The following is a 12,064-nucleotide window of genomic DNA, read 5'->3' as shown; positions in this document are numbered from 1 at the left end:
AAATACATTTTATATTGGTTTTGTCTGAGTGTGACAGTCCCACGCCCCTGTGACACTGCTGAAACAGTCCACACACACTGATCGCTTCCAGTCAAACAAGGAGTGTCTTATAAAGTAGATAGATGGGTATACAGAACATCCTGCCAGAAACACGTACTGTATATGTTTACGGTGATGATAGTGAAAAGCCAGATTCATCGTGAGTCACACACACACACACACCTGCTTTCAGTGATGTTTACCCAGTCTGAACGCTGAAGGCTACCAGACACAGGAACACTTCCCCTCACTGTGGATATATACAGTGACTGATTTACACTGTTTTCTAAAAAGCCATGAGCTCTTGCCGGTATGTTGCTGTCCAGCACTTTACAGTATTCTCTGCTACAGTACACTCTTTTTCTTCAAAATCATAAACATGTTACAGAGCATGGAGACCTTTATTTCTTTACGTCTTTAAGCACAAGTTATTGCTTCTTAACACATTCAAATCTGTGTTTGTTTTGTTGTATTTTAATGCAATATCATAGCGGTGTATAACTGCCCTCTATTCCCTGTAAAGCTTCTTATCTATTCAAACTATTATTTAAATAGACTACATTTCTACTACTAATACTGTTATTGAGATATTTGAATAGAATGTTAAAGAACATGAGAGAAACCATGAGAGACTAATCTTTTTTTTTTTTGCAATCATGAAGTACTGGGGAAGTGGTGTTATCTATTGTTTTGCTTCCACTCCAGCATGATGGATTTGAAATGTAGCTTAAAGCTGCACTAAGTTTTATATTAACAATGGATGTTGGGTGGTAAGAGTCACCAGTGGTGGACAGTCAGTAACTAAGTACATTTACCCAAGTACTGTTCTGTACTGTACCTGTGATGCTACTTTATACTTCCACTCTACTACATTTCAGAGGGACATATTGTACTTTCTACTCTACTACATGTATTTGACAGCTTTAGTTACTTTTCAGATGAAGATTTGACACAATGGATAATATAACAAGCTTTTGAAGTACAACACATTGTTAAAGATGAAACCAGTGGTTTCCAACCTTTTTGGTTTTTGACGTCTTACAAAAAGCAGTGTGTAGTCAGAGTCACATTTCAGATGTCTATGAGTTTTTAAAGGTATACTATGCAGGATTTTGCTAAAAAAAAAAAAAAAAAAAAAAACAATGTATAGACTCATATGAAAGTAATCACTCTCAATCGTCACTTATGAGCCACTAGAAGTGTGTGGTGATGTATATATCTACGGGGACTCTGCCCTCCGCCTTTATTATTTTTCTGTGTTAGTGGTAATCATTCATCATTTGTGACATTACAACTCAGTGAGAAAATACTAAATAATGCAAAGTATGTAAAAAGAGTAATTGTTCAGTCACATCAATTTATACAGTCAAATTCAACATGGACGCATGAAACAATTTGTTTCTGTAAAGACGAATCTGTAATTCAGCTGTATGCAACAGGCTGCATGATGACGCCAAGTTTGACTTCAGCAGCTTTAATGGCTGAACTAAAGTAAATGACTTTGACTCTGGAAGGGTGTTTCTTTCTGGTTGACCAGCATGATGTTGGTGTGACATTTGTATGAATCCCACCAACAGTTTAAAATCGCCACAGACGCCACAGTTTAAAATCTGTAAGGTTCTGTCCAAACACTGTTGCGCTACTCCTACTGATGCATATATATCACTTGCTTTTCGATAGAATGATCAGTGCCACATACCTGTTGTTTGATTGGTCTGATTTGCTGAAGAAAGAGCAAGTTGCTGTGTCTTTCCCTCAACAGCTGGTGGGGATTCTTGTCCAGCATTTCAAATGCAAGGCACAACTTCCCCATGTGTTCGAAACTCGCAAAGAATTGAATGATGTTGATTAAGACCACGAATCATTTTCAGTATGACCAGCTGGAGAGAAATTAGACACATACAGCTAACAGTTGATGTTAGATATGTAATGAAATGTGCTGCTCAAAGACTCAGAAAGACTCAGATGATCCACGTTTGTTGGGTTCGTGCAAACCATTGCTTCTTTTCTCGAGGATCTTGAGGGCCACAGTGTTTTTGGTGTCTTTGTCTTGGCAGTGAGCATCTCTGCTGAAGCAGCCATTAAACGTGAAGTGCTGGAGCAGGCAATCACTCAAACTGCTGTGCAGCTCATCATTGGGTTGTAGCTCTGAGTTTAACAGGTGCTTAGAGACATAAGTCATTACATGCAGTCAACACATCTTGCACAAACATACAACTCTCATCTGGAGAAACCACAAAAAACAACTCTGTCATCAAAGTACATCATCAATATGTGAATATTTGGTTATAAATGGTCATGAATCCTTTCTGCAGTTTCACTGAATTGTTTATTTTTGTAAGTAGCCCAAAGCAATTTTTTTCACATGCAACAGTATTTGGCCTTACTTAGATGAATACAGAGCATGTGGACTTCTCCTTTTAAATGGGCACTTAACTGAGATTTTAACCAACTAACATAACTGAATGTTAAACTCATCACAAACAATTAACTGAAAAATAGATGTGAGACCATATTTCAACATTTACAGTGGTGATTTTTTGCAGTGTATAATAGGTGAGAATGTGTTGGTGTGTTTAGTCTCTCTCACTTCTTTTCTTTTTCTCCCTTCTTGAGGCCCCCGATGACTGCGGTTTTCTCTTTCTATGCTTTCACGTTTCTTTCTTCTGTAGAGGAACTCTACACCATGACAGAAGAACTCATTTTCCAGAATGTCAGAATAAAAGTTTTCCTGAAATGTATGAAGAGCAACCATTTGTAAAAGACAGATACAGACTGAAGCATTAAGAAGAGTTTCACTGGGGCTCTATGTGACTTCCTATTAAGGAAGAAAATCAATGTGATTTTGACTGAAAGAAAAGTCACTCCTCCATATTCTGCCAGACATGTAAATTAATAAATAAACAAAACTTGCAGCCCTCCTTCAGCTCAGTAATGATTATTGTCAGTATCAATTCAATTTTCAGTAATTTATTCTAGTAACTGATTCATTCTATAGTCTATACAGTGTCAGGAAATAGTGAAAAATGGTCATCACCATTTCAGAGGAGCCTTTTTGTCTTTTTCTTTTGTGTCACACCAACTAAACCAAATCCCCAAAACATCCAGCATAACATCTAAACATATGAAACACAGAAAAGATGCAAATCACATTTAAGAAGCTGTAGCCAGTGAATATTTTGCACTTTTAATTGATAATGAAACTTAAATAATTAATCAATTATAATTGTTGTCAATTAATTTTCCATCCATCGACTAATCAATGAATTCTTTCAGGACTAGTTTTTTATTTTGCTACATATGGGTATTTGCTGTTTTCTTATTATATGATACACAATACTGTTTATAATATAACCATTAAATTTGTGAAATAGTCCAATACATTTTTAAACTAAAGCTCACTATTATGAAAATGTTATTTCATCCTGATTCCAGCAGTTTTTATTTCACTTCGACATTTTTTTTCCCAATGCCTGTTTCATAATCCCACTTTTCATCACAAAGCCCTTTCCTTTCAATCATGACAACCAGGAGCATAGCCATCTATGTGATTGGCTGATTTTAGATATATAAATAAACAGTTATATTTTTGCTTTTAGGGTTGGTAGGGTGAGGCATGGTCTGTTCTAGTTGAAACACTTCAAAATTTGTGCATGAGGTGCAAAATGAGTTGTTGAGACTTGTTTAAACACACACTCGCACTTCATGGTCCCTGTAGGCAGGTCTTGACAGTGACAGTGACACCTACTTGGAGCAGCTTTTAAGGCTAGAATTCAACAAAGAAATCAAGACAAAAATAACAAAGTAAGACAGCATGCCAAGTGAGAACAAAACAAAAGAAATCAGTAAGTAAACAAAAGCAGGAAATTCAGACAGAAAGGGCCAAGAGGCCAGCAGAGCATTTAAAGAAGCTGAGCATTGATGTGTGATTCAAATGCTAAGCAGGCAGAGAAAGATCTGTATCTGTCATCCTTCCTCTCTATGAAATGGAAATGAGCCCAGAGAGATGGAAAACGGGGGAAAAAATCTCATTATGTATAAGATAAAATGTGGAAGAATGGAGAGTTTTCATGCCTCCCTTTTCTCTGCTCTAATGAATTTCATATTCACACATCAAAACAGTAGACCAAAGTGGAAGGTTATAATGCAGGTATATGGAGTGGGAAGATGTCAGGGCAGGGGGGGATGTTTATAGAAATGAAAAGAGACTAACAAAGTATGGACTCAAAGTGCACACATATACAACACCAAACATGTGAGCCCAGAGCCCATTCAGTATGACAACATAATCAAACCAATGAATACTCAATGACATCATGACATAAAACTACAGTCTACAAAAACTACAGAGATTTCAAACAGATAATCAAACATGAAATTGCCCTTATATACTCCAGTCTAGGAGTCATGGTAGCGGCTCGATGAGGCTGTACTTCATGGTGCTTTGAGTGATGTTTAGTAGGTAATGTTTAGCATGTTCACCATATTAGTTTAGGGTGTTGGCATGCTAATGACAATGTTGAGGATTAGTTTAGGAGTTACTGTGCTTGCGCATAGATCAAAATAGTAGACAAAGTATTTTTTAGTATTTTTTTTGACCTGATGTTGGCACAACAAATAAACAAACAAATAGTTTTTGAGATATTTCATTCAAAACCAAAACTGGAATCTCATGGTAATGCTAAACGTGGAGATCCCCAGGATTCATCCACTTGGGAACACAAATTTACCTTGTAAGGCAGCTGGATTCGCAAGATCACAACATCACAAGATCATACAAGAATCCATCTTGTCAGGCTTCAAGTTATGCACTTGTGTCTGAACCACCGGGGGTTCAGACCAATCAGCGTCCTATGAGGATTCTTGCGTGATCTCACGAATCCAGCTGCCTTGCAAGGTAAAACGAAGATGGATGGTGATAGACAGATGGTTCATCCAATCACCTGCCAAGTATTTTTTGAAAGTGCCTGCCCTTTTCCAAACAGTTTCCAAGAACGACTTCTGAGATGGTTCTATGTAACAAACCCTCTGGCACGTCAGGTTAAACATAAACGTCTGTGACAACCTTTCATCGCTATCCATCCAGTAGTCTTTGAGATATTTTAGTCTGGAAGAAAATTGTGGCCCAACTGACCAACATGGCCATATATAGAGCCATCGCGCTAGCATGGCTAAAATCCATAAGGTCATTGGTACATGCACTGCAGTGATACACAAATAACTATTGCGTTTGCTTTACTACGTTTAGAAATTACACAGTAATTTCAGAAGAAAAAGTCATACTGATATCTGCTGGTGGAAGGTTTTCTCCAAACTGTTGTGTATCAGCATCTATTTAAGATGGTACAGCTCCAACAGATAAGAAACTGAGTATTTAGTAGCTTGTATTGTTTATCTAACACAAAGGTATTGAATGGCTTTCACTTTGCATTTCTGTTATGATAATGGACTTTCTAATATGAGTTAAGATGAATAAATCTACTACTCATAGTTTCGAAATCATTAAATAAAAGCAACTTTTGCTTGGCCTGTTGAGAGGGAACATTAGAGAGTCCACTCACTTTATTATGCTTTAAATGAAAAATGAAGAATGAATGAAGTCATTCAATGCTGGGGAAGAGAGTAGCAACTATCCAAAAATGGCAATAGACATCATCCATGTGTGCTAAAAATAATTGTACTTGCAGGTCAAATCAAGAGGTTGTGACTGACAAATAATAAGGCAAATATAAAAAGGGACACTAGACAGCCCTAGAGCTCTTCTTCTTTTATTTTTAGAGGATAATTGTTAGCTGTTTGCACAATGGCTTGAGAGATGCTGTGGACTGCTGTGAGCATACGTTTGAATTCAAATGTTTTTAAGTAAAGCTGTTAAATAATTCCATTTGATACTATCACAGGTTTTTCAGATTACTAATTTACCAATGCAGCTCAGTTGTCAGATATTTCTGAAATTTTCATCACAAGAAAAAGGTCTCTGGCATTATTGCATGCTGGTCAGCCCTCGATGATAACAAAAACCAAAGACCTGTTATACAGTCCAGAAAGTGTTAGTGCTCATCTGTTTCTATAGAATGTCTTATTGCTGTTTTTGCAACTATTTCAGTGACAGTTTTATTTATTATTTTATATGTATTTTATGCCAGTATGTCTCATGTCCTCCAAACTCAAACTCCAAATTCTGTATATTCATGCTAATCTAATCTCTTGTGGTCACCATGAACTACAGCTCTCTTAGCATAGCATGCTGCATCCCAGTCAGCTGATAGCACGGTCTCCAACTGTGCTTTGTATCTCAGAGTAAACTCTGGTGTTTGGACTGGCTGAGCTTCCCTGAGCTCACCAAATCCCTTAACGGGAAATGATGTTCTGGACGGCCTGGCCATCAGCATGCTGGGTAAACACTGCAGACAAGGGATGTTCTGGGTGCCGCCGGCATGAAGTTTGTCATACACTAGCAAGAACAAGGTATATATTGCCTCCTTTGTTGAATTAAATTTTTTTAGGGGTTGAATACATGCAATAAATGAATATATACTGTATATGTATAAATATATTCTATAACTGTGCACAGTACTTACTTTAACAGGGTTAGAAAAGTAAAAAAATGTAGAAGACAAATACATGTTAAAATACTACAGCATAAAAACAAGATATTATCACAAATATATTTAAATATAACATATATACACTTTCTTTTATTTTATTTCTTTGACTGTGAAGCACTTTATAACTGGTGTTTGTGAAAGGTGCTATATAAATAAACTTTGCTTGCTTTTACAACAAGTACAAAGTTATAACTAATGTCACAGGGTTATAAAAGTTTAAAAATAATTACGGAAGACATATGCATGTGCAAAATATATAGTAATAATAATAATAATAATGAACATTGAATAATAAATACAAGATATGACCACAAATACAAAATATAACATGTATACCACAACTACAAAAAATGACAAGAACAAAGTTACATTTAATAGCAGTAGAAAGAAAGAAATGTGAAAAGAAATAAATATAAAACTAAAGAAATAAAAAACATTAAAACAAAACAAGAACATTTAAATTAAATTAAAAAATGTAATTTTATGTACATAAAAAGGCACTGAAACTTCATATCATAAGGATGACTTAACTTTTAATTCATCAAAACTGATATTGCACTAAACTTAGAGACAGTAAGACATAAATACATATTTACAAGACATTTAGGGACAATGTTCCAGGTATTAACAAAGCTGATCAGCTGCTGTGCGTATTCTGTACTATGTGGTACAGATTTTTTGTCTTTTTTATAAGGTTGCACTGATCCAATACAAATATTTATAATTTACTGTATTTATTAATATTTAAATCTAATATTAAATCTAATAAGAATATAACAACAAATACTCTTTATGATTATTAGAATCTGAGCTGATAGTAGATCTGATGATTGTATTCTAAAGAGAAGCGAGGCTTCAAATAGCAGATCACAGCTTTAGTGTTTGAATACAGGTTATTAAAGGATAGGTCAAAGAGAGTGGCTGTTTTATCCCCACTGAACTGAAGAAGCATTCTGTAAAAAAGCTGAAAGAGGCGGTTGTCGGGTCTATTCCCATCCTGTCTGAAAGCGTTTCCTGTCTGAACCCTCACTGACCTTTTGAAGCAAAGCTCTTTTTTTCAGCCACTTTAATCCCTCCGCTGCAGGTGGCCACACACACACACACACACACACACACACACACACACACACACACACACATGCACACCTATATACACTTGAAAGCAGGAGTGGATGCATTCAAGAAACATCAATGACATGTACACACACATGCTTATGTCCCTGCCACTCCTACACACAGAGAAATGTGCATGTTCCCTGTGAACCCACAATGATGAACCCGTACACACACACACACACACACACACACATGGTCACCGCAAAGAGACTAAGAACTGAGCATGCTTTGTACTCTTAAATGTCTATCACAGGACTATTTCAATAAAAGACACGTCAGCGGTACTGTACACACAAGCTAGTAATGATTTTTTAAAACAAGACATTTGGTCCTTTGCTTTTGTAACTTCATTTCAGTTGAAAGTTGAAGGTAGAAAGAAAGTAGAAAGTTGAAATATTATCACGTGCTAGAAAAACAGTAATGTTGAAATAAAGAGTAGTTTATTCACAGTAAAAAATTTGGGTTTTTTTCTACATTGAAATGTTTATTGCAGCAGAGAGGAAACATCCTTAAAACGGCAACAGAAGGTGGAATGATGTTGTATATTGCACACTTTAAGTAGCAGGGAAAAATCACCATGGCCGAGGGGAGAGGACCAGGGCGGGGTCTATGGTATATGGGTCACTAGGGCAAGAATACAAACAGAATAACAACATTTCTGCTTCTACCAGATGATGGCAACCCATGAGTTAGAAATGGAATTCCTTTTAAGCAAGGGGCAGCTTTCACCTAAAATTACAGTGCATTCTGCCTTTTAGGGGCTGTGGATATGACTGAGTACTCCATCTTAACTTGGGAACAAACTATATTACTGGTAGGTTACAAACCCAGTTTTACCTTTTGATTTATAGAATCATGGGGCCCACACCTCGGGAAAGCCAATACCTGTCAAATAGGACTAAATTTCTCCCTGAAATGGAGTGAAGCATGTGGTTTGTCCAACCCTTTCACCAAACAAAACATTGATATTGGACCACATTGGATCTCCAAAGCACCAGATTACATCTGATGCCAGCATTTTTAACCCTTGTGCCTCACTAGGGACCTAAAAGGACCTTTAAAATTGTATTTTTTTGATTACTTTGGCTGTGATTATGCTGTAGCCATGATTTTTGGCAAAGGTGTATATTTTTTTATCCAATTGTGGAAGTCCAACTACAGATCCTATATTAAGTCTATAATACAGTGAGTAGAAACAGTACTGACTTTCAGCATGTTTGGGCCCTTTTAGGTCTCATTGAAATCCATTAAAACCACATTTTTTGATCCCGTGGTTGCTACTGCATAAATTCATGTATTCTCTTTTATAAGACTTCCAAACTGAAGCCCTGGCTTCAAAATTTTAGTTTTTACTATTTTCCAGCAGATTGAGCCATTTTCTCTTTTTAACCCTTTGTGCAAAATGCATGCTATTTTCCTGGTTCCACTAGGGGCATTAATCCTCTATTATGAACACTGCAGCCAAGTATATTACAGCTTCAGTGTGATTTATGTGTGGGTAGGGAGAAATTGCGTGTGTGTGTGTGTGCATGTGTGTGTGTGTGTGTGTGTGTGTGTGGCCGAAATACATACCCTTATTTATTTTGATCCAATGGCCACAATATTGTATAAGCATGCATTCTATTTTATTAGGCTTTCAAAGTGAAGCCCTGGCTTCAAAATTGTAGTTTTTACTATTTTCCAGCTGATTGAGCCATTTTCTCCTGTTTGCCCTCGAAGAACAAATAAATACCATCAGAATTTCTCTCCACTAGGGGCTAAGCCAGGGGCATTCAATGCATTATCAAGCTTTGCAGGACATTGTAGCAAATTCATTCATCCAAAAATGGTTTGTTCGTATTGATATGGATATCCAAGGGTGGTGTATGTGTGTGTATGGAAAAACTAGTGTGTGTGTGTGTGTGCAGCTAAAAAGAGGTCATTTATATGGGCTGCAGGTCACATTACTCCTCTCTCCCTCTCTCTCTCTCACAGACACACGCATACACACACACCTTCACTCCCCTGCCCACACTCATACACACATCCACGCACTTGCACACACATGCACGTGCACGTGCAGGCCTTCTGACTCAATAGAATATAGGATATTATACCTGAGGTGTGTGTGTGTGTGTGTGTGTGTGTGTGAGCTTGGAGTGACAGAACAAGTGCATATCTGTCACTTTGTCTATGTGTGTGTGTGTATGTGAAGCAAGAGGGCAAGTGATTCCCATGGCATTTTTTTCATTTGCTCTGATTTATGTGTCTTTTCAATACTGATTCATGTGTTCAAAGCCCCCCAGTTACATAGATGCCCATACATACCCATACATGCACTCCTTCCAGACATAGACATTTGCAGCACTGCAAAGGCACAGCAGGGCAAAAACCAAACAAGGCATCCTAAACCATTAGTTTGTTTATGTAGCTGCAGCCGTAGCTAAACTTATAAATACAGCAAGCTCTCGTGCTATGCATTTCTTACTCGTGACACACACAAACACGCACACACACATGCACGCACGCACATACACACAGACACAGACCTGCTCGCTCACCCACACACTCACTCACTCACTCACTCACACAGTCATTCATTTCTGTTCTGAATTTTTGAATGTGAAATGTTGAATTTTCTTGTTCGAAGTGATGTTGTATTTATGTTATATTTCTAGAGCTATGCTATTGGAAAGTAAAAAAACTTTGGAGGGTAATAGTACACTTTACATACACTATAAGTTAACAGGTCAGATTCTATACCTTAATCCTATACTGCACAAAAATAATTGTTGTTTTGTTCCTTATTATGTATGACTGAAAATAATTCATTCATTCATTCATTCAATATTTGGTAGTTATGATCAGGACTGAACTTGGTTAAAAATTTAACTCAGTGAAAGTGTAAAAAAATATGAATATATAATATTTACATAGCAGTTTTTGAAGGGGACCTTTTAGGTCCCTAATATACTGAGAGGGAGTTTTTTGTTACATCTGACATTGTACAAAAAATAATAATGCATAAATATCAATGTTGTTGCTAATCATTGACATATCCCAGACTGTGTTAATCCCCCAAAAAATTTCCCACTTGCCTTTAGTATATATCGAAAATATTTCAATTTTTGTGTTTTTCTATTATGAAAATTAAGGGTATCATCACAAAAACTGGCATTTAAATGGTTAAAATTCTGAAAATGAATAAATATTTGATAGTTATGATCAAGACTGAAGTTGGTTAAAAAAAATGAACTCAGTGAAAGTGGAAAAAATATTAATATATAATATTTATATGGCAGTTTTTTTAAAATAGTTTTAAAATAGTATCAATAATATGCTCTATTGATACTATTTTAAAGCGAGCCCCAAAAATAAGTTCCTGGCTACAATGTACACATCAGCTACAATCTGCACATACTGGTATGGTTAAGGTTAGGGAATGATGGTGGTTATGGTTCATCTGTTCCAGATGACAGTTGACAAAAGTGAGAAAAAAGTGGTGAAATCTTTGGTCCACAATCCTAAATGAGGGTTCCAGATCTCATGGTGATATGAGTCCTCCAACTGCCAATTTAGCAGGGATCCAGACCGCAAATTTTAACACAAATAGCCCTGTGTTAAAATCCTGACAGTGTCAGAAATTTAGGACCACAACCCTCCAATGTGACTGCTACTATGACCCACATTTACAAACTACCCAATCAGAATATATCACATTATTACATGTGGCAAACTAAAATATAATCTGGCACTCAATATGGTCCTCTTTTCCTTGTAAACCGACTCTACATTTTTCAATCCATAAAATTGCCAGTGCTGCGGCTAAAGTTTGTTTATTGTTTTGATGAAATTTTAAAAGATGAGAGCAATGCACATGGATGATGAGAGTTGATGGCCTATCTCTATTTGTATCTCTTTTTTTTCTATTTACATTGTACTACTATGGTTCACCAAGCACCCATTGCACCATCTGATGGTATCAGGCGGTCTGACAATGACTGCAACCCTTTCTTTACCCTTTCTCACACAGTGTGACATGAAAAGAACTTGCAAGACTGCTGCTATTGCACAGTGTTTAGGTGTAGCTTAACCCTAACCCATGGGTGAAGATAGTGGTTACGATTTTAAAAAAGCGAACATTTAACTGCTGTAATGGGACACAAACTAAGGTTCCCCCAATGAAAGTTTGGAAACACCAATCCACCAACCTGACCTCCACACCTTTGCTACATAAAGGACACACTGCCGGAACTGGATGTAAATCATGCATATTAGATCCTCCAATATGAACGTAACTCCAAGGAAACTAGGCTGTGTGT

This window comes from Thunnus thynnus, chromosome 22 (genome assembly GCF_963924715.1).
Source record: "Thunnus thynnus chromosome 22, fThuThy2.1, whole genome shotgun sequence".
NCBI classification, from domain to species: Eukaryota; Metazoa; Chordata; class Actinopteri; order Scombriformes; family Scombridae; genus Thunnus; species Thunnus thynnus.
This window is presented reverse-complemented; position numbering follows the sequence as displayed.